A 22769-nucleotide genomic window follows, 5' to 3' on the forward strand; every position below is an offset into this window, starting at 1 on the left:
TCAAACTCCTGGGCTCAAGTGACCCTCCCAAAGTGCTGGAATTACAGGCAGGAGACACTGCACCCAGCCAATGTTAATTTGAATTTTCTCACATATTTGCTTTGCATTGTTCTTTGAATCTCAGTTCTTCTATTTAGGATCAGTTTTCTGCCTAAAGTCCATTCTATTTTTTATTTTATTTTGAGATAGGGTCTCATTCTGTCACTCAGGCTGGAGTGCAGTTGTATGATCTTAACTTACTACAACCTCCACCTCCAGGCTCAAGTGATCCTCCCACCTCAGCCTCCCAAGTAGCTGGGACTACAGGTGTGCACCACGACTCCTGGCTAACTTTTGTGTGTGTTTGTTTTTTGTAGAGACAGGGTTTCACCATGTCACCCAGGCTGGTCTCAAGCTTCTGGACTCGAGCAATCCACCCTTTTTAGCCTCCCAGAGTGCTGGGATTACAGGCCTGAGTCACTGTGCCTGGCCCCTGTTCTTGAGAATTATATTTAGTAAAGCACTGTGTTTTACCCTGTTTCTGCTGCTATAACAAAATATCTTAGACTGGGTAATTTATACATGACAGAAAATTGTATCTCACAGCTCTGGGATATGGGAAATCCAAAACCGAGGCAGCAGCAGATTCAGAGTGTGATGAGGACCTAATTTTCATAGATGGTGCCTCCACTGTGTCCTCACATGGCAAAAGGGACTAACAGACTCCCTCAAGCCCTTCTACAAGGCACTAATCCCATTCATGAGAGTGGAGCCCTCACAACCTTATCATCTTCTAGGCCTCACCTTTTTTTTTTTTTTTTTATTAATTGGGACAGGGTTTAACTTGCTCAGGCAGGAGTGCAGTGGTGCAATCATGGTTCACTGCAGTCTCAATCTCCTGGGTTCAAGTGATCCTCCTGCCTCAGCCACCCAAGTAGGTGGGTCTACAGGCAGGCCCCACCATGCCCAGCTAATTTTTTTTCTTTACAGAGATAGAGTTTCACCATGTTGCTCAGGCTGGTAGGCGCCACCTCTTAAGACTATTGATTGCATCGGGGATTAAGTTTCAATATGAATTCTGGAGGGACACAAACATTCAACTACAGCAGATAATTTTTTTTTTTTTTTTGGAGACAGAGTTTTGCTCTTGTTGCCCAGGCTGGAGTGCAATGGCGCCAGTCTCAGCTCAACATAACTTCCACCTCCCAGGTTCAAGCAATTCTCCTGCCTCAGCCTCCCAAGTAGCTGGGATTACAGGTGTGCACCACCATGCCCGGCTAATTTTGTATTTTTAGTAGAGATGGGGTTTCTTCATATTGGTCAGGCTGGTCTTGAACTCCCGACCTCAGGTGATCCACCTGCCTTGGCCTCCCAAAGTGCTGGGATTACAGGCGTGACCCACCACACCCAGCCTACAGCAGATAATTTTTTTGAAAGATAATTTTTCCTGATATAAAGTTAGAAGTCAGGAATTATTTTACTTTCAGCACAATGAAAATATTACTCCACTGGTTTCTGGTTTCCATTGTGGCACTTAAGAAGTCAGCCATCATTCTTACTGCTGCTCAGATAAAGTTGATCTGTCTTATTAGTTTATTTTAAGATCCCTCTGTCTTTGGTGCTTTATAGTTTTACACTCCTTTGGCTAGCTATAAATTTTCTATTTATCCTGCTTACCATTCATTTGTCTTCTCAAATCTGTAGACCTCTTTTGAGACACTCGCCCAGGCTAGAGTGCAGTGGTGCAAGCTCAGCTCACTGCAACCTCTGCCTCCCAGGGTCGCGTGATTCTCCTACCTCAGCCTCCCGAGTAGCTGGGATTACAGGCATGCGCCACCATGCCCAGCTAATTTTTGTATTTTTAGTAGAGATGGAGCTTCGCCATGCTGGCCAGGCTGGTCTCGAACTCCTGACCTTGTGATCCTCCCGCCTGACCTAAAACTGTAGATTTCACTGATTCTGAGAAATTTTAGTCTTCATCTTTCCTAATAATAAATCTGCCTCGTTCTCTCATTTCTCTTTACAGAACATTAAGTAAACATTCATTAGACACTCCCCCTCGATGTCCCATGTTCTAGTCTATGTATCCCATCATTTTCTCTGTGCTTCATTCTGAGTAATTCCTCCTGACCTGTTTTCTGGTTCAGTGATTTTCACTTCACTGTATATATATTTTTTATTAAACCCCTACACACTGAATTGTTATTATTATCGAGAGAGGGTCTCGTTCTGTTACCCAGGCCGGAGTGCACTTGCACATTAATGGCTTGGCCTCCTGGGCTCTAGTGATCCTCTCACCTCAGCCTTTCAAGCAGCTGGGACTACAGATGTGCACCACCACAGCTGGCTAATTTTTAAAATTCTTTGTAGAGACAGGTTTTCACCATGTTTCCCAGGCTGGTCTTGAACTTCTGGGCTCAACTGATCTCCCTGCCTCTACCTCCCAAAGTACTGGGATTACAGGCATGAGCAACCACACCTGGCCTGAATTCGTGATACTGGATATTTTATTCTTTATTTCTAGACGTTCTATTTGCTCCTTTTTCAAATATTCCAGATCACCTTTTATCGTTTCCTACAAATATTTTTATGTTGTTAAATATTTATTTCTTTAAAAATAGGCCAGGCGCAGTGGCTCACACCTGTAATCCCAGCACTTTGGGAGGCTGAGGCAGGCAAATCACGAGGTCACGAGATCGAGACCAACCTGGCTAACACAGTGAAACCCCATCTCTACTAAAAATACACAAAATGAGCTGGGCATGGTGGCGGGTGCCTGTAGTCCCAGCTACTCAGGAAGCTGAGGCAGGAAGATGGCGTGAATCCGGGAGGCGGAGCTTGCAGTGAGCCAAGATCGTGCCAGTGAACTCCAGCCTGGGCAACAGAGCGACACTCCATCTCAAAAAATAAAATAAAAACAAGAAGCACACTCAGCCAGCATGCTGGATCACACCTGTAATTCCCGCACTTTAGGAGGCCAAGGTGGGCAGATGGCTTGAAGCCAGGAATTCGAGACCAGCCTGGGTCACATGGCAAAAACCAATTTTTACAAAAAATACAAAGAATTAGCCAGGTGTGGTGGTGTGTGCCTGTAGTCCCAGCCACTCGGAAGGCTGAGACAGAAGGATCACTTGAGCCCAGGAGGCAGAGGTTGCAGTGAGCCAAGATCACACCACTGTACTCCAACTCCAGCCTAGGTGCCAGAGTAAGATCTTCTCATGCACACACAAAAAGCACACTTTTTTAATGGTCTGTTTCTAACAATTCCAATACCTAAAGTCTTTGAGAAAGCGTTTCTACTGGTTTTTCTGTTTTGGTTTTCTGGGGGTTTTTCTGAGACAAGGTTTCACTTTGTCACCCAGGCTGGAGTGCAGCGGTGCAATCACAGCTCACTGCAGCCTCCAACTCATGGACTCAAGCCATCCTCCTGCCTTAGCCTCCCAGTCCGCTGGGATTACAGGCATGAGCCACCACGCCTGAACTGTACTGGTTTAACTCAGGGTGGCTTATTTCCTTGTGTGCTTAGTCATTTTTGTCTGTGTACTATTAATCACTGTCCTTAAAAAATAACTGCGGGCGGATCACCTGAGGTCAGGAGTTCAAGCCCAGCCTGGCCAACACAGTGAAATCCCGTCCTTATTAAAAATACAAAAATTAGACAGACACAAGCCCATAGTCTCAGCTACTTGGGAGGCTGAAGTAGGAGAATCACTTCAACCCGGGAGGCAGAGGTTGCAGTGAACCGAGATTGTGCCACTGCACTCCAGCCTGGGTTACAAAGTAAGACTCCATCTCAAAAAAAAAAAAAAAAAAAAAAAAAAAAAAAAATCTGCAGGGATTCTTTGTATCTTAGGATGCAGGTAACTTCTTCCAGTGAGGTTTTCTCTCTCTTTCTGTCAGATGACAAGCTAGAAACACCTTGAATTAAATTCATGCCTGATTTCCCTTAACTACCAGGCAATGTAACCTGGGCTAAAAATCCTCACAAAGGCCAATATATAGCCACAATTCTCAGACACAGTTTTTTTTCCCTTTTCATCTTTTTTGTGCTACATTTAGTAAAAAGACAACCAGGCGGGGACAAGGAATGGTGTGAGGCACATGTGTCTCCAGTTTGCCCTCAAACCTTGAGGATACAGCCCTTCAGAGTTCCATCAGTGTGGGGAGGGTCTCCTTTAGGCTATTTACCTTGAGAGGAGTCCAGCTTAACTACTGTTCTTTTCACCCTACAAATCCTCTAAAATCAAAGCCCCACTTTGTCTACATCAGCAAACGCCCTCAGGGCAAAAGCAGACTCCATTCTACGGGGTTTGAAGGTGTTTAAATTATCTTTCTACGTTATTTTCAGTCAGATTTTGATCGAAAAGTTCCTTACTTTTTTGTTAGTTCTTTTATTTTTTTTTTTTAATCTAACAATTGTGGTTGTTTTTCTGGGGTGGGGGTGGGGGAGTAAAAGGTAGTCTAAATAACCTAGCCTAACATTCTCAAAAACATAAAACCTTGCCATTTTTCTTGCAAAATGTATTTGATAACACGATTCTATAATGAAACTTATATGCTCTCGTCACTTTGAGGAATTATTCTACTCTTTACTGGCTTCCATTCATGCTGATGAGACATCTGTTGTCAACCTAGCTAACGTTCCATTTTAAGTAATCTGTTTTTTGCGCTTACTTTTTTTTTTGTCTTTTTTTTATTTTTTTTCCTTTTTGTGGAGAACGGGGGTCTCGCTATATTACCCAGGCAGGTCTCGAACTCCTGGGCTCAAGCTATCCTTCCGCCTCTGCCTCCCTGAGAGCTGGGATTACAGGCCTGAGCCACCACACCCGGCTGGGTTTTTTTCTAAAAATACTGATTGGAACATACTGTGATTCCTAAACCTATGAATTTATGTCTTTTATTAGTTTCTGAAAGTTCAAAGTTATTAATACTTTGAATAATACCTCTCTTCAGTATTCCCGAATTTTTCATTCGAGAATTCCAACTACGTATTTACTACCATCACTGATCTCTCAGGGCTGCACTTTGGATAATGTCTTCCACTATGTTTCACTTTACTAATTCCATCTTCATCTATGTTTAATCTGTTTAATCCATATATTGAATTTTGGTGGTTTTTTTTTTTTTTTTTTGAGACCAGGTCTGGCTCTGTCACCCAGGCTGGAGGGCAGTGGCACGATCTTGTCTCGCTGCAACCTCCACCTTTCAGACTCAAGCCATCCATCTGCCCAGCTGAGTTATCTTAATTTTTAATGCATCAAAGTGTTCAAAGAAATTGTATTTGGCCGAGCACGGTAACTCACACCTATAATCTCAGCACTTTGGGAGGCCAAGGCAGGAGGATCACTTCAGCCCAGGAGTTCAAGGCCAGTCTGGACAACACAATGAGACCCCATCTCTAAAAAAGTTTTTTTAATTAGCCGTGGTGGGCCGGGTGCGGTGGCTCACGCCTATAATCCCAGCACTTTGGGAGGCTGAGGCGGCTGGATTGCTTGAGGTCAGGAATTCAAGACCAGCCTGACCAATGTGGTGAAACCCCGCCACTACTAAAAACACAAAAATTAGCAGGTCATGGTGGCTGGTGCCTGTAATCCCAGCTGACTTGGGAGGCTGACGCAGAAGAATCACTTGAACCCGGGAGGCGGAGGGTGCAGTGAGTCAAGGTCGTGCCACTGCACTCCAGCATGGGCAACAGAACTAGACTCCATCTCACACACACCAAATACATATATATATATATATATATATATATTAGCCATGGTGGTGCATTCCTATAGTCCCAGCTACTTGGGAGGCTTAAGTGGGAGGATCCTTTCAGCCTGGGTGTACATGGCTGTGGTGAGCTACAATCACACCACTGCACTCCAGCCTGGGTGACAAAAAAATGTAAAATAAAGAAATTATATTTACACGGTGAAACCCCGTCTCTACTAAAAAATACAAAAAACTAGCCAGGCGAGGTGGCGGGCGCCTGTAGTCCCAGCTACTCGGGAGGTTGAGGCAGGAGAATGGCGTCAACCCGGGAGGCGGAGCTTGTAGTGAGCTGAGATTCGGCCACTGCGCTCCAGCCTGGATGACAGAGCGAGACTCCGTCTCAAAAAAAAAAAAAAAAAAAAAAAGAAATTATATTTATTCGAATTTATCCAGCGTCTAACTGAACTGCAATGGAGAAGCCCCGTAAGAGAATCTAATGCTGCTGGAAGCGGGGGTCCTTCCCTCCGTTTTTCATTTTCTACATAACTGTGTGGCTTGAATAGCAACCGTGGCCATGTATATGCTGTATCTCACATGTTCCCCACAAATGAGACAGCATACATACCTCATTACATATGCGCAAAACTGTTCCCATTTTGTCAGAATTAAACTTTGGGCCGGGCGCAGTGGCTCACACCTATAATCCTAGCACTTTGGGAGGCCAAGGAGGGCGGATTGCAAGGTCAGGAGTTTGAGATCACCCTGGGCAATATGGTGGAACTCCATCTCTACTAAAATTACAAAAATTAGCCGGGTGTGGTGGTACGCGCCTGTAGTCCCAGCTACTTGGGAGGCTGAGGGAGAAGAATTGCTTGATCCTGGGAGGCGGAGGTTGCAGTGAGCCGAGATCACAGCATTGCATTCCAGCCCGGGCAACAGAGCGAGACTCCGTCTCAAAAAAAAAAGGAATTAAACTTGGGCTTGGAAAGACCAAGTAACTTGCTCAAAAACACACAGAGCATCTCAAAACCAGACACAGGAGGATCAAAAACCACCAAAAGACAAGAGACCATGAATACACCTTCTATTTTTTTTTCAGAGTCTCGCTCTGTCGCCTAGGCTAGAGTGCGGTGACATGATCTTGGCTTACTGCAACCTCCACCTCCCGGGTTCAAGCAATTCTCCTGCCTCAGCCTCCTGAGTAGGTGGGATTACAGGTACACACCATCACGCCCAGCTAATTTTTGTATTTTTAGTAGAGATGGGGTTTCACCATGTTGGTCAGGCTGGTCTCGGACTCCTGATCTCGTGATCCGCCCGTCTCAGCCTCCTAAAGTGCTGGGATTACAGGTGTGAGCCACCATGCCCGGCCAGCACATCTTCTAAACTACATTTTTTGCTGTGACCCATCTTCGAACTTCCACCTATATAGACCTTTTGTATAAATTACACAATAAAACAGAATCAAATTGAAAAAGAAACTTAGCTTACCTTCTATGGAAATCTCTTGTTTAAATCATGTATTCAGGCAAAATAGAAAAACATTTGTAGTTTTTTTCTTGGAGTATATGCAGCTTTAAGAAAATTTTTTTCATTCAGTGGAAGATTTATAATCTCTTTACCTGAAAAGTAAGAGGAAAAATCTTATTTTAAGTTCTTCCTTGGTAAAGTTAACTTATCAAAATGCCAGACAACAGAAAAAGGAGGCAGGGCGCTGTGGCTCACACCTAAAATCCCAACACTATGGGAGGCCAAGGCGGCAGATCACTTGAGTCCAAGAGTTCAAGACTAGCTTGGGTGACATGGAAAAACCCCATTTCTACCAAAAAATACAAAAATTAGCCGGGTGTGGTGGTGCACGCCTGTAGTCCCAGCTACTCGGGAGGCTGAGGTAGATCACTTGAGCCTGGGAGGCAGAGGTTGCAGTGAACTGAGATTATGCCACTGCACTCCAGCCTCCGTGACCAGAGACTGACCCCATCTCAAAAAAAAATAATAATTACAACATTTAAAAAATAGAGCAATGGAAGAACATTTATCATCTGTCCCTTGAATATAAATGTTGTCTTTGATTTCATAATTCAACTAACAAACATGACACTGAAATGATATATTAAGATAGATTTTGTTTTTTTTTTTCAGAGATGGGGTCTCACTATGTTGCCCAGGGTAGAAAGCAGTAGCTATTCACAGTTCCAGTCCCACTACTAATCAGCATGGTAGTTTCTGATGTGCTCCATTTCCAACATGAGCTGGTTCACGCCTCCTTAGGCAACCTGGCAGTCTTCCTTTTCTGGGAGGTCACCAAACTGATGCCGAACTTAGTGTGGACACCCAGTTCACACAGCACATTACAGCCTTCAAGTGATCCTCCTGCCTCAGCCTGCTGAGTAGCAGGAATTACAAGCACAAACCACTGTCCCTGGCTATATTATAACTTTAAAATTCCATTTTATAATTATCCTAGTCCCAGGTGAAATAATGTATTTAATAATTTGTGGGATGGGTGGAGTATTATGTTTAATTGGTGTTGTCAGGTATGAAGTCCTTCAGAAAATAAAATTTCTGTTTTAAAAGGTCTGATTTTTAGCTCTTGAACCCACCGTCACTTAAATTTCCAATAATGATTAAAAATACTTTAAAATCAGGATTGCCAATACCCTGACCTTTAAAAAGGATTTCTTAGAAATAGGTCCTACATTTGTGGCTGGCACAGTGGCTCACGCCTGTAATCCCAGCATTTTGGGAGGCCGAGGCAGGTGGAACATGAGGTCAGGAGTTCAAGACCAGCCTGGCCAACACAGTAAAACCCTGTCTCTACTAAAAATACAAAAACTAGCTAGGCTAAATGGCAGGCACCTGTAATCCCAGCTACTCGGGGGGCTGAGGCAGGAGAATCACTTGAACCCAGGAGGCGGAGGTTACAGTGAGCCGAGATCGCACCACTGTACTCCAGCCTGGGCAAGAGTGAGACTCCATCTCAAAGAAAAAAAAAAAGACAGAAAGAAAAGAAAAGAAAAAAGAAAAAAAAGAAATAGGTCCTACATTTAAACTTTTTTCTTTATAACATGGTGTGGCTGGATGTGGTGGCTCACACCTGTAATCCCAGCACTTTGGGAGGCTGAGGTGAGTGGATCACGACGAGGTCAGGCATTCGAGACAGCCTGGCCAACATAGTGAAACCCCGTTTCTACTAAAAATACAAAAAATTAGCTGGGCTTGGTGGCAGGCGCATGTAATCCCAGCTACTCGGGAGGCTAGGGCAGGAGAATCACTTGAACCCGGGAGGCGGAGGTTGCAGTGAGCCGAGATCGCACCACTGCACTCCAGCCTAGGCAACAGAGTGAGACTCCTCCATCTCAAAAAAAAAAAAAAAGAAAGAAATAGGTCCTACATTCAAACTTTGTTCTTTAAAACATGGTGTGGTTGGACGTGGTGGCTCACGCCTGTAATCCCAGCACTTTGGGAGGCCGAGGCGGGTGGATCACTCCAGCCTGACCAACACAGTGAAACCCCATCTCTGCTAAAAATACAAAAAATTAACTGGGCATGGTGGCAGGCACCTGTAATCCCAGCTACTGGGGAGGCTGAAGCAGGAGAACTGCTTGAACCTAGAAGGCTGCAGTGAGCCGAGATCGCGCCACTGCACTCTAGCCCTGGCGACAGTGCAAGACTCCGTCTCAAAAACAAACAAACAAGCAAGACGTGGCGCATAGTTCTGTGCACTGTTAGTATCTGGAAAGCATTTTGAGAGATCAATGGAAAGCTAAACATTCTAAATTTAACATGAATACACTTCTTTTTGATTCAGAACATAAAATCAGATCTTTCAAAGTAAAAAGTGTCAGTCACTGTTGAAGTTGGGTGATGAGTACATAGATGTTAATTATGTTTTCTCTACTTTTGCATATTTTTACATTTCATATAAAAATCAAACAAAAGGCGGAATGTGGTGGCTCACATCTGTGATCCCAACACTTTGGGAAGCCAAGGCAGGAGGATCACTTAAGTGCTGAAGTTTAAGACCAGCTTGGGCAACACATTCAGACCTTGTCTCTATTTAAAAAACAGTTTTCAGTTAGCTGGGTGTGGTGGCATGCACCTGTGGTCCCAGCTACTCGGGAGGCTGAGTGGGAGGACTGCTTGAGCCCAGGAGTTCAAGGTGGCAGTGAAAGGCCAGGCGCAGTGGCTCACACCTGTAATTCCAGTACTTTGGGAGGCCAAGATGGGCGATCACTTCAGGTCAGGAGTTCAAGACCAGCCTGGCCAACTTGGTGAAACCCTGTCTCTACTAAAAACGCAAAAAATTAGCCGGGCGCATGCCTGTAATCCCAGATACTGAGGAAGCTGAGGCAAGAGAACTGCTTGAACCCTGGAGGCAGAGGTAGCAGTGAGCCACTCCAGACTGGGCAACAGAGTAAGACTCTGTCTCAAAAAATAAAATACAAGGCTGCAGTGAGCCACAATCACACTACTGCCCTGCAGCCTGGGCAAGAGAGTGAGACCCCACCTCTAAAAAACAAAAAACAAAAATCAAACAAAAAGATACTCAAAGTGGTGCCAGTAGCCCAGTTACCACCTTCTAAAACAGGTAATATTTTTTATACCTAACATTTCATGATAAAAATTACTAAGCTAAATAACTCAAAATAGGCTTCTCAGCCCACTTTTCTAAAACTTTATACACAGTTTTCAAAATAAGGAAAAGTTTTTATAATGTTGACCTTGGGCCTGTTTATTCTAATCTTGAGTCAATGATTTTGTAGCATGCATCTTCTTAACAAATTCTACTCAGTGTGAGCTGGGGGAAGAATGGCTGTCTGTGTCCCTAAACAGCACCAGCATTAGCCAGGCGTGGCGGTGCACGCCTGCAGTCCCAGCTACTCAGGACTGAGTGGGAGGATCCCTGCAGCCTAGGTGTGCATGGTTGTGGTGAGCTATGATCACACCACTGCACTCCAGCCTGGGTGACAAAGTGAGACCTTGTCTTGTGGGCGGCAAGCCACCCAGGTACCAAGGCAAGAGACCGAGGGCATAAGCTGTTCCAGTACAATAAATATATAGAAGAGTTACACCAGAAATACATTATAGATATGATTATATATGAATATTATTAATCATTAGTTTGTAGCATTACTATTTCAATATTGTAATAATCTTTGTTCTACGATTATAACCTAGGAAAAATCAGGCCATGTAGAGACAGGAAATGAAGGGACATGGTGAGAAGCGACCAGAAGATGTGTGAGCCTTCTGTTATGCCCAGACAGGGCCACTAGAGGGCTCCTTGGTCTAGCGGTAGCGCCAGGGCCTGGGAAGGCGCCTGTTACTTAGCAGACTGGGAAAGGGAGTCTCCCTTTCCCCCCGGGGGAGTTAGAGAAGACTCTGCTCCACCACCTCTTGTGGAGGGCCAGCCATCAGTCAGGCCCACCCGCAGTTATCCGCAGGCCTGACCGTCTCCCTGAGATGCTGTGCTTCAGTGGTCACACTCCTGGTCTGCTTTCATGTTCCGCCCTGTACACCTGGCTCCGCCTTCTAGATAGCAGTAGCAGAATGAGTGGAAGTACTAAAGTCTTTGAAATGCATAGAAGAAATAATGACGTAAGCTGTTCTCTCTCTCTCTCCACCTCGGCTACCAAACAGGGAAGAGCCCCTTGTCCAGTGGACACGTGACTCGTGTGGCCTTACCTATCATTGGAGATGGCTCACACTCCTTACACTGCCCGCTTGCCTTGTATCCAACAAATCACAGCACAGCCAGGCATTCGGGGCCACTACTGGTCTCCGCGTCTTGGTGGTAGTGGTCTCCCAGGCCTAGCTGTCTCTTCTTCTATCTCTTTGTTTTGCATCTTTATTTCTATGATCTCATTAGAAAAATTCTTCTCATAGAAAAATTCCGCACATGAAGAGAAAAACCCACAGGCCTTGTAGGGCTGGACCCCACATTGTCTCAAAAAATTAAAAAAAATAAAGAAATTATATTTATTGTAATTTATCCAGCATTTAATTGGACTGTAATGGGAGAGCCTGGTGAGAGCATCCAATAATACTGGAGGCAAAGGTCCTTCCCTCCCTTTTTTGTCTTCTACTTAACTGTGTGCCTTGAATGGCAACTGTAACAGCGTAGGAGAGATGGGCAGCTCTAGGCCCACTCCTTAACGGATAGATCCTAAGCATCCACCCCCATCCTCTGCTCACTGCTCCCCCGGCAACATCACAGCCTCCTACACTCTCCTATTGCAGGCTATAAGTCTTCTTTCGCCCGTACCCTCCAGCCAAGATTCTGTCTCAGGAGTGGAGACTTCAATCACTTTCTTCTCATCATTCCCTCAGCAGCTCATTCTACAGCCCTTGATTTTTCTAGGGAAACTTCTTCCAAGCCCTATCCCCACCATCTTCACTAAATATACCAAATGCTTTGATGTCTACCCAGGAAAAAGCCACCTCTGCTCTCCTATCCAGGCAACCTCTGCTCTCCTGTCCAAGCATCCCACATCCCAACCAGGAAATGGGTCAGCATTCTTCTAGGTGCCCATGAGTATTTCTACACAAACTTAAGCTTTCACTAAAAACCTCTGTTTTTTAATACTTTTGCTTCTGGTCAAGATGGACCAACAGACCAGATTTACCTTCCCATCTGCAATAACTAAAAAAAAAAAAAAAGAAGAAAAGAAAAGAAAAAAAACACAGGGAAGCAAATGGTTTTCAAGACACTCGACACTGGCAGTAAATGGTCCCTGAAAACAGGGAGACAAATGACAGAAGGGAGCCCCGTAATCGTCCAGTCTCAGCCTGAAAAGCCAGGCCACAGCCCAAGGAAGAAGAACCAGGTGGAGGATGGCAGTCTCCTGACTTGACAACTCAAAGCTGGGAGTCCAGGCAGTCCAAGGTAGCTAAAGTTCACAGACAGAACAGCAGAGAGGGCAGAGCTCACAGCAAATGCTGAAGATCTACAGAGGACACCTCCCGCTCCGGTCTCCAGCCAAGCACTCATCAGTGCATGTGTGTAAGGAAGGTATTCAAGCCAGGGAAAGCATCACTCAAGAAGACAAGAGGGGCTGGGTGCGGTGGCTCACACCTGTAATCCCAGCACTTTGGGAGGCCGAGGCGGATAGATGACCTGAGGTCAGGAGTTCAAGACCAGCCTGAACAACATGGTGAAACCCCATCTCTACTAAAAATACAAAACTTAGCTGGGCGTGGTGGCGGGCACCTGTAATCCCAGCTACTCGGGAGGCTGAGGAAGGAGAATTGCTTGAACCTGGGAGGCGGAGGTTGCAGTGAGCTAAGAGTGCACCACTGCACTGTAGCCTGGGCAACAGAGCGAGACTCCATTTCAAAAAAAAAAAAAAAGATGAGAGGGAACAATCCTCAGAGCTCACACAGAGCCGAGGATGCTTCCTCTTCCTGCCAGTCACAGCTGAAAACCTCGTAATTCACAAGGCTTTGGACATAACGCTCAGGAGACGTTTGCCTCAGTAGTGGGGCAAAATTAGCCCCAGACTAAAAATTACCCGGGTTCCACCTAACAAAGCTGAAATGCAAGACCTATCAGAATCAAACTGTTTGCAAGTAATTGAACCTCATCCCAGAACAAAGGTCAAGAATATTTACAGGAACACAAAAATGCTCCATATCCAACCAGATAAAATTCACAATGTCTGGGCATCTGCTCAAAAAGTGCTAGGCATGCAAGGAAGCAGGAAAAGAAAAATCATAAACCACAATGAGGAGAAGAACACAAAACCAACCCAGAAACGACACAGATGAGTTAACAGATAATGCTGGTCCAGGGGTTCATGCCTATAATCCCAGCTACTCAGGAGCAAGGTGCGAGAATCACTTGAGGCCTGGAGTTTGAGGCTGCAGTGAGCCAGGATCGCACCACTGCAATCCAGCCTGAGCGACAGAGCAAGCGGAACCTTGTCTCTAAAAAAAACATAATAGCCGGGCGCGGTGGCTCAAGCCTGTAATCCCAGCACTTTGGGAGGCCGAGATGGGCGGATCACAAGGTCAGGAGATCAAGACCATCCTGGCTAACATAGTGAAACCCTGTCTCTACTAAAAAAAAACTACAAAAAACTAGCCGGGCGAGGTGGCAGGCGCCTGTAGTCCCAGCTACTCGGGAGGCTGAGGCAGGAGAATGGCGTGAGCCCGGGAAGCGGAGCTTACAGTGAGCTGAGATCCGGCCACTGCACTCCAGCCTGGGCGACAGAGCGAGACTCTCTCACCAAAAAAAATAAAAAATAAAAAATAAACATTATCTCATGCCGGGCATGGTGGCTCACGCCTGTAATCAATCCCAGCACTTTGGGAGGCCGAGGCAGGCGGATTGCCTGAGATCGGGAGTTCAAGACCAGCCTGTCCAACATGGAGAAACCCCGTCTCTACTAAAAATATAAAATTAGTCGGGTGTGGTGGCACATGCCTGTAATCCCAGCTACTCGGGAGGCTGAGGCAGGAGAATCGCTTGAACCCGGGAGGCGGAGGTTGCAGTGAGCCGAGATTGCGCCATTACAATCCAGCCTGGGCAATAAAACTCTGTCTCAAAAAAAACAAAATGTACCTCATATGTTCAAAAACCTAAAGGAAAGATTAAGTAGAGACATGGAAGATATACAAAGACCTAAAGGGAATCACAGAAGATGTTTTTTCTTTTTATGCACCACCTTCTAATACCATCACACATAAAACATTCTTAATCCAAAAGAAGGTAGAAAAAGACAAACAGGGAACAAAGAATACACTGTACTTCTCCTGTAAGCCTCTACACGACGACACACTACGTAGGACCTCCACACAATATAACTTTGGTACTCCTTCCTCATCCCCACTTGACTCTGTAACCAAAACGCACCATCTAAATAGGCTGAGTCTCTCTCCCAGCTAACACCTTTGCACACACAGTCCCTCTGACTGGAATGCCCTCTTCCCACTTTCTCTATTTGACAAACTCGTGCCTGATCTTCCTATCTGAAGTTCATCTACATCTACCTTTGTCAACTTTCTGAGTACCGCCTCAGTGCTCTCACAAGACTACTTATACCTTTTAGAGAATTAAAATAACTCAGTTTTAAATATTTTTATTTTTAATTATAAAACTTTTTAAATACATTGAAGTCTAGAGAAGGGTATAATATCCATGTGATGAGACTTAACAAACACTAACATTTGTTTGTATGTGCCTCTTTCTTAATGTTTCTAGGACACTGAGGAACCCAGCAACTCAAGCAATCCCCTTCTTCAGAGACAATCACTAACTTGCAGTATCCATAATTTCATTATTTTACGACTTATATTCCCAAAAAAGGCATATTGCTTTAAATACATATTTCAAGTATGATACTTCTCTCATATATCAAGTTCCCATTTATACAGGGTCCTTTTCCAGGTCATCCATTCCACTGGCCTCACAATAAATTTGAAAATCTGGGCCAGGCACGGTGACTCATGCCTCTAATCCCAGCACTTTGGGAGGCCGAGGTGGGCAGATCACCTGAGGTCAGGAGTTTGAAATCAGCCTGGTTAACATGGTGCAATCCTGTCTCTACTAAAAATACAAAAAAATTAGCCAGACGTGATGGCACATGCCTGTAATCCCAGCTACTCAGGAGGCTTAGGCAGGAGAATCACCTGAACCCGGGAGGCAAAGGTTGCAGTGGGCCGAGATTACGCCACTGCACTCCAGCCTGGGCAACAAGAGCAAAAACTCCATCTCAAAAAAAAAAAAAAGTTTGAAAATCTGTTATGGCAACTTCCTTCTTCTTCTTTTTCACACTTGTCTTGGTTATTCTTCACCCTTTAAAATTTTCTAGTAAAATAAGTAAATGGAACCAAACTGATGAGGAAACAGCAGAGACTGGATCCTGGAACAAATTCCCGTGGAGCTGAATGGTCAGGTTCCTTCCCCGAGTCTGGCTCCCGTGGAGCACGCTGAATGGTCAGATGAGCCCAGCTCTAGCAGGGCTCCAGGTCCTTCTGCAAGAACAGAAGCAGGAGAGAGATCGACAGGCTCATGAGCAACAGCTGTGGACAGTGGCGCTAGCTTCTCCATTCTGCAGGTTGCCAGCTCCTGACTCTACCATATGCCCTCAAGAAGAAGAGCCAAGAAACACAGTGAAAAGGTGGAGAATCTTCCTCAGGAAAAAGCTTTGCATGAGCACTGGAAGCACTCAGGCCTAGGCTAATTCCAGACACCAGGAATATGAAAGGGAAAAAAAGGAAGCTTGTTCTACTCAGAAATGAACATACTAAAGCATTATACCTCTGAAGTAAAGGCCTTTCTTAACTGTGGCAATGGAGAGGTGCCCAGTCACCCGACTGCTGATTCTCCTGCCACATCCTAAAGCACAGATTGTAACTTAAAGGCCTGTAAAACAAGGCAAGACACTAAGCGTAAGGAAGGAAGCTGGCTGAAAAGACAGCAGCAGAGTGAAGGCTGCAGCACAAGCAGGCATGTGCCCACTGAAGGGAGCAGAGACAGGCCGACCCCAGCAATCACAGCCATGCAAGGACACAGGGCACCAGGACACGTCTGCTTCTACAAGAAATGACAAAAATCCTAATTTTTTTGTAAATCCCAAATCTTCACGTTTATAATTTAACTTTTTAACACTATGTGGGCCAATACTATGCAGGACAAGCCAAATACATCCTCAGGCCACCAGTGGCTGAGGAGCCAGTCTGCAATGACTGCTCTGCCAGAGAGCCAGCCGCCTTCTCTCCCTCCACTGACCTGGTGTCTTCCTATGCTTACGTGGCCAGAACACAACACCTTACACAGCAGACAATTATTTCTCACAGTTCTGGGGCCTAGAATCCAAGGTCAAGGTGCTGGCCAATGAGGTTTCTGAGAAAGCCCGTCTTCCCCACTTGCAGACCACTGCCTTCTCACCGCGTCCTCACAGCAGGGAGCGTGAGAGCATGCTCTCTGGTGTATCTGTATGAGGGTGCCAGTCCCATCTTGAGAGCCTCACCTGGTGACCTCACGGAACCTAATCATCTCCTAAAGGCCTCCCTCCAAATACCACTAAATGGAAGTCAGGATTTCAACATAGGAATGTGGGGTGGACACGACACAATTCAGTCCATAGCACCCTGTCTGCCTTTGAGCCCTTCCAGTAACTGCGCATGGGATGAGGCCTCCACGTAGAGCATGTGCTCTGCAACGGGAACACAGTAAGGACCCAGCAACGGGCTGAGAACAGCCTGCTTATGTCGCTGCACATTCCAAGAGTCTTCAAGCTCCCAAGGTAGCAATTCTCCTCCCAGCAATGGAGGCCCAGCTGGTCTCCCACCAAAGTCTCAGAAAGGTGACTTGAACACACAGCCCCACCAGACGGCTGTCAGGCCCACGCCAGGCTCTCAGTGTCTCCTGGCATTCAGAAGAGTATCCTCCTGGCTGTTACAGAGGATGAAGGCTAAAGTGAAAACTGAAAACCTCCATCTGCTCACCACTAGCAACCATGGCAGCTCTCCCAGTTAAGGACAGAGATGGCCAGCATTCTGAGGATGCACCTTCCTCATCACCAGTGCTAAGGGCCCTGGCCCCCAGTCCTCCCCTTCCTGGAGCCCAACGCAGACCCCCCCAAGCAGCCAGAGAACCTCTTGAGCCAGGCAGCCCTGGCCACATCAGGGCACTCCCCGACCACAAAGGTCTGGGCATAAAGTCCAGGTTCCATCACTGAGCAGCTCTGGAACCTTGGGCAAGTGCCTGCTGCATGTACACTGCAGGTAAAAGTGTGACTCCAAGACAGACAGCACTCATGACTGCCATCACTGCCCTAGGACAGTGGCTAATACCAGATGCCTCCAAGGGGCCTAGAGAGAAAATCAACTGTAGGAAACCACAGCAAGACCCTAGCCTGCACCTATCCGCACCACAACAGACAAACAGAGTGCCTATGTTATATTTGTTGTCAATAATATACTCCTGGGAAAACACAAACCAGAACAAACAGTCACTGGGTCAAGGGCAGACGGGCAGGGCATACTCTGGGCTGAGACTCTTGAAGGAAAAATAGCTGAAGACAAGCTACATAAAAAGCATTGTCAAACAAGCAGAAAACAGCACCAAAAAGCAGCAGGGAGGAAACTGGGGCAGTGAACAACAGTTCAAGTCCAAACAAGACGCACAGAAGAACCAAGAGCCTAGAAACTGCCTTTAGGATTCCAGCAGCCACAGGAAGAGAGTGGCAGTAGCTGGCTTCATCCGCACACTCAAAGCTCAAAGCCTAATGCAGCAGATAGTTTCCCACCAACCTCAGTTCACAAGCAAAAAGCAGAGGTCTCAATAGTTACATGACTAGCCCAACATCATGGGCTAGTAAGTACCCGTTCTAGAACTTGAACCCAGGTTTGGCTGACAGCAAAGCCCCTGTTTTCAGTCTCCATATGATAACCAGATTCTGGCTGAGTCAATGAAGAAAAAAAGGAGTTATCAAAGGAAATCCAAAAGGAATGACCAAGATTGAGGGTGATGACAGGAAGGCACCACCCAGGACCGAACTAGTCCAGGAAGGACATCACAGCAAAGAGCTAAGAAAGGGTCAGAGCAGAGTTACATAGGCTTAGAAATGGTGGGATCATGAAGAGAGAGAAATTAAGTCTTTGAAGTGGAGCAGTCAACGGGATGAGTGACAGTCAAATTCCTGAAGAGCTCCTAAAGGTTTGACTGTCCATAGTAGCCGAGAGAAAGGACACTGGGCATCAGTCAGTTCATTCAGCAACAAATGTAGCTAACAGTGGGACAAACTTAGTCATGCCCCAAGGAAGCTGACGTCTAGCAGAGAAAACAGACACTGACAGACTCCACACAGTGCCGAACCTGAGAGAGACTGGCGTGAGCAGCAACAGTGGGCAGAAGCACAGGTCAGCTCCCTGGCTCACACCCAATAGGTGTCAGGTGAGTTCTAACAATGTAGCTAACTGCCAGCTTCTCTGCAGCTCCTTGGTAAACAGGGATTAAAATTGAGATCTCCTGGGCAGGCATGGTGGCTCACACCTATAATCCCCATGCTTTGGGAGGCCCAGGCAGGAGGACTGCTTGAAGCCAGGAGTTCAAGACCAGCCTGGGCAACACAGAGACACCCCATCTCTAAAAACCATTTTTATTTATTTTTATTTATTTATTTATTTTGAGACGGAGTCTTGCTCTGTCACCCGGGCTGGAGTGCAATGGCCGGTTCTCAGCTCACTGCAAGCTCCGCCTCCCGGGTTTACGCCATTCTCCTGCCTCAGCCTCCGGAGTAGCTGGGACTACAGGCGCCCGCCACCTCACCCGGCTAGTTTTTTGTATTTTTAGTAGATACGGGGTTTCACCGTGTTAGCCAGGATGGTTTCGATCTCCTGACCTCGTGATCCGCCCGTCTCAGCCTCCCAAAGTGCTGGGATTACAGGCTTGAGCCACCGCGCCCGGCCTAAAAACCTTTTTTTAAATTAGCCAGGTGCGGTGGCGTGTACCTGGAGTCCTAGCTACTCAGGAAACTGAGGCAGGAGGGTCTCTTATGCCTAAGAGTTCAAGATTGTAGTGAGCTATGATCGTGTGTTCCTACCACTTGAACTTCAACCTGGGTAGCAGAGGAGACCCTGTCTCTCCTAAAAAACAAAACAAAACAAAAAAGGCCAGGCATGGTGGCTCACACCTATAATCCCAGCACTTTAGGAGGCCAAGACAGGCAGATCATGAGGTCAAGAGATCAAGACCATCCTGGCCAACATAGTGAAGCCCCATCTCTACTAAAAACACAAAAATCAGCTGGGCGTGGTGGCACGCACCTGTAGTCCAGCTGCTTGGGAGGCTGAGGCAGAATCGCTTGAACCCGGCAGGTAGAGGTAGAAGTGAGCCGAGATTGTGCCACTGCACTCCAGCCTCCATGACAGAGCAAGATTCTATCTCAAAAAAAAAAAAAAAAAACAGTGCTGAAAGGGAAAAAAAAAAGCTGTTAACCTATAATTCTATATCAAGCAAAAATATCCTTTGAAAACAGAAATATAAATCAAAACATTTTAAGACAAACAAAAGCTGAGGGAATTTGTCCTCATCATTCCCACATTACAAGAAATCCTGAAGGAAGTGCTTCAAGCTGAAGGAAAATGATCCCAGAGAGAAATCTGGTCTGTAAAAGAAATGAAAAATTTCCCAACTCATTCTATGGTACCCAGTATTACCCTGATACCAAAACCAAAGACATCAAAAGATAAGAAAGTCACACACAAATCTTTCTTAAGAAGGCAGATTTGGCCGGGCGCGGTGGCTCAAGCCTGTAATCCCAGCACTTTGGGAGGCCGAGACGGGTGGATCACGAGGTCAGGAGATCGAGACCATCCTGGCTAACATGGTGAAACCCTGTCTCTACTAAAAAATACAAAAAACTAGCCGGGCAAGGTGGCGGGCGCCTGTAGTCCCAGCTACTCCGGAGGCTGAAGCAGGAGAATGGCGTGAACCCGGGAGGCGGAGCTTGCAGTGAGCTGAGATCCGGCCACTGCACTCCAGCCTGGGCGACAGAGCGAGACTCCGTCTCAAAAAAAAAAAAAAAAAAAAAAAAAAAGAAGGCAGATGCAAAAAGCTTCAACAAAACACTAGCAAACCAAATCTAACCATGTAGAAGGATTATACACCACACCATGGGGGAGTTAATCCCAAGAATGCAAGGTTGCTTTAACACCTGAAAATCAATTAATTTAACATATCACATGTGGATAAAGGACGAAAACCAAGCGACCATCTCAATACACACAGAAAACCATTTGACAAAATCTAACACTCTTTCATGATAAAACAAAAACAAAAAAACAAAAAAACACTCCACAGGCCGGGCGCGGTGGCTCACGCCTGTCATCCCAGCACTTTGGGAGGCCGAGGCGGGCGGATCACGAGGTCAGGAGATCGAGGCCATCCTGGCTAACACGGTGAAACCCCGTCTCTACTAATACAAAAAACTAGCCGGGCGTGGCGGCAGGCACCTGTAGTCCCAGCTACTCGGGAGGCTGAGGCAGGAGAATGGCGTGAACCCGGGAGGCGGAGCTTGCAGTGAGCCGAGATAGCGCCACCGCACTCCAGGCTGGGCAACAGAGCAAGACTCCATCCCCCCAAACAAAAAAAAAAAAAGACCAGCCTGGCCAACAGGATGAAACCGTATCTCTACTAAAATACAAACATTAGCTGGGTGTGGTGGCTGGCGCCTGTAATCCCAGCTACTCAGAGGCTGAGGCAGGAAAATCGCTTGAACCCAGGAGGCGGAGGCTGCAGTGAGCGGAGACGGCGCCACTGCACTCAAGCCGGGCAAGAGAGCGAGACTCCGGCTCAGAAAAGGCGGGGGTGGGGGGGGGGGCGGTGCTTTACACTACTTGGTTTCAAGATACACCATTAAGTTAAAATAATCAAGACACTGTGGTGTTGGCACAGGATAGAAAAATAAACCAATGGAACACAAAAAACAGAAATAAGCCTATAGACATGTTTAATTAATTTCTAACAACGGTTCCAACAGAATTAAACAGAGAAGAGAGTCCTTTCAACAAATGATGGTAGAACAATTGCTTATCCATACGGAGAAAAATGTATCCCAACCCCACCTCACATCACACACAAAAATTAAAGCAAGATGGATCATACAGAAAAGAGATCAGCAGTTGCTTAGAGAAAGAGGGAAAGGAACCAGCGGAAGGAAAGACTCCTAATGGCCCATGAGGAAATTTGGGGGACAATGAATACGTTTACTATCCTGACTATAGTGATGATTTCACAAATGTATACATATGCCAAAACTTACCAAATTTTATACTTTAAGCATGTATAGTGTACCATACGCTAATTTTATCTCAATAAAACTGTTAAAAAGAAAAAGATGGATGACAGACCTAAATACAAAAGCTACCACTGTAAAGCTACAAAAAACATAGGGCAGCATCTACACAACCTGGTGCAGGCAAAATTTTCTTAAGACACAAAATAATCGTAACAGAAAAATTTGGTAAAATTTTACTTTATCCAAATTAAAATGTTCTGTTCATCAAAAGATACCATTAAGAAATAAAAAATGGGCCGGGCGCGGTGGCTCAAGCCTGTAATCCCAGCACTTTGGGAGGCCGAGACAGGAGGATCACAAGGTCAGGAGATCAAGACCATCCTGGCTAACACGGTGAAACCCTGTCTCTACTAAAAAAACTACAAAAAACTAGCCGGGCGAGGTGGCAGGCGCCTGTGGTTCCAGCTACTCGGGAGGCTGAGGCAGGAGAATGGCGTGAGCCCGGGAAGCGGAGCTTGCAGTGAGCTGAGATCCGGCCACTGCACTCAGCCTGGGCGACAGAGCGAGACTCCGTCACCAAAAAAAAAAAAAAAAAAAAAAAAAAAGAAAGAAAGAAAAAATGGGCCGGGCGTGGTGGCTCACGCCTGTAATCCCAGCACTTTGGGAGGCCGAGACGGGTGGATCACAAGGTCAGGAGATGGAGACCATCCTAGCTAACACGGTGAAACCCCGTCTCTACTAAAAATACAAAAAAACTAGCCGGGCGTGGTGGCGGGCACCTACAGTCCCAGCTACTCCGGAGGCTGAGGCAGGAGAATGGCGTGAACCAGGGAAGTGGAGCTTGCAGTGAGCTGAGATTGCGCCATTGCACTCCAGCCTGGGTGACAGAGCCAGACTCTGTCTCAAAAAAAAAAAAGAAAAAAGAAAAAAGAAAATAAATAGAAGCTGGGTACAGTGGTTCACACCTGTAATCTGAGCGACTCAGGAGGCTAAAGGTGGAGGATCACTTGAGGTCAGGAGTTAAAGACCACCCTGGGCAACATAGAAAGACCCCCATCCCTACCAATAATTTTTTTTTTTTTAATTATCCAGGTGTGGTGGCTTGTGCCTATGGTCCTAGCTACTTGGAAGGCTGAGGTGGGAGGACTGCTTCTGGAAGTCAAAGCTGCAGTGAGCCATGATCACACCACTGCACTCCAGCCTAGACAACAAAGTGCGACCCTGTCTCAAAAAATTAAACTTTAAAAAATTAGCCAGAGGCCAGATACAGTGGCTCACACCTGTAATCCCAGCACTTTGGGAGGCCAAGGAGGACGAATCACAAGGCCAGGAGTTGAAGACCACCCT

At 46.1% G+C, this 22769-nt stretch overlaps 1 protein-coding gene across 10 annotated transcripts in view; it reads right to left on the minus strand.

Annotated features, from left to right (window-relative positions):
• The window catches only part of PPP6R2 (protein phosphatase 6 regulatory subunit 2), a 96104-nt gene that overhangs the window by 61997 nt on the left and 11338 nt on the right, over nucleotides 1-22769 (minus strand). For all 10 annotated transcript variants that reach the window (XM_030914386.1, XM_030914385.1, XM_030914394.1 and 7 more), the window contains exon 2: nucleotides 7165-7295. The gene's annotated coding sequence lies outside the window, so the exon portion shown is untranslated. The remainder of the gene's footprint in view (nucleotides 1-7164; nucleotides 7296-22769) is intronic.

This window comes from Rhinopithecus roxellana, chromosome 13, assembly GCF_007565055.1.
Source record: "Rhinopithecus roxellana isolate Shanxi Qingling chromosome 13, ASM756505v1, whole genome shotgun sequence".
In the NCBI taxonomy this organism is placed as follows: domain Eukaryota; kingdom Metazoa; phylum Chordata; class Mammalia; order Primates; family Cercopithecidae; genus Rhinopithecus; species Rhinopithecus roxellana.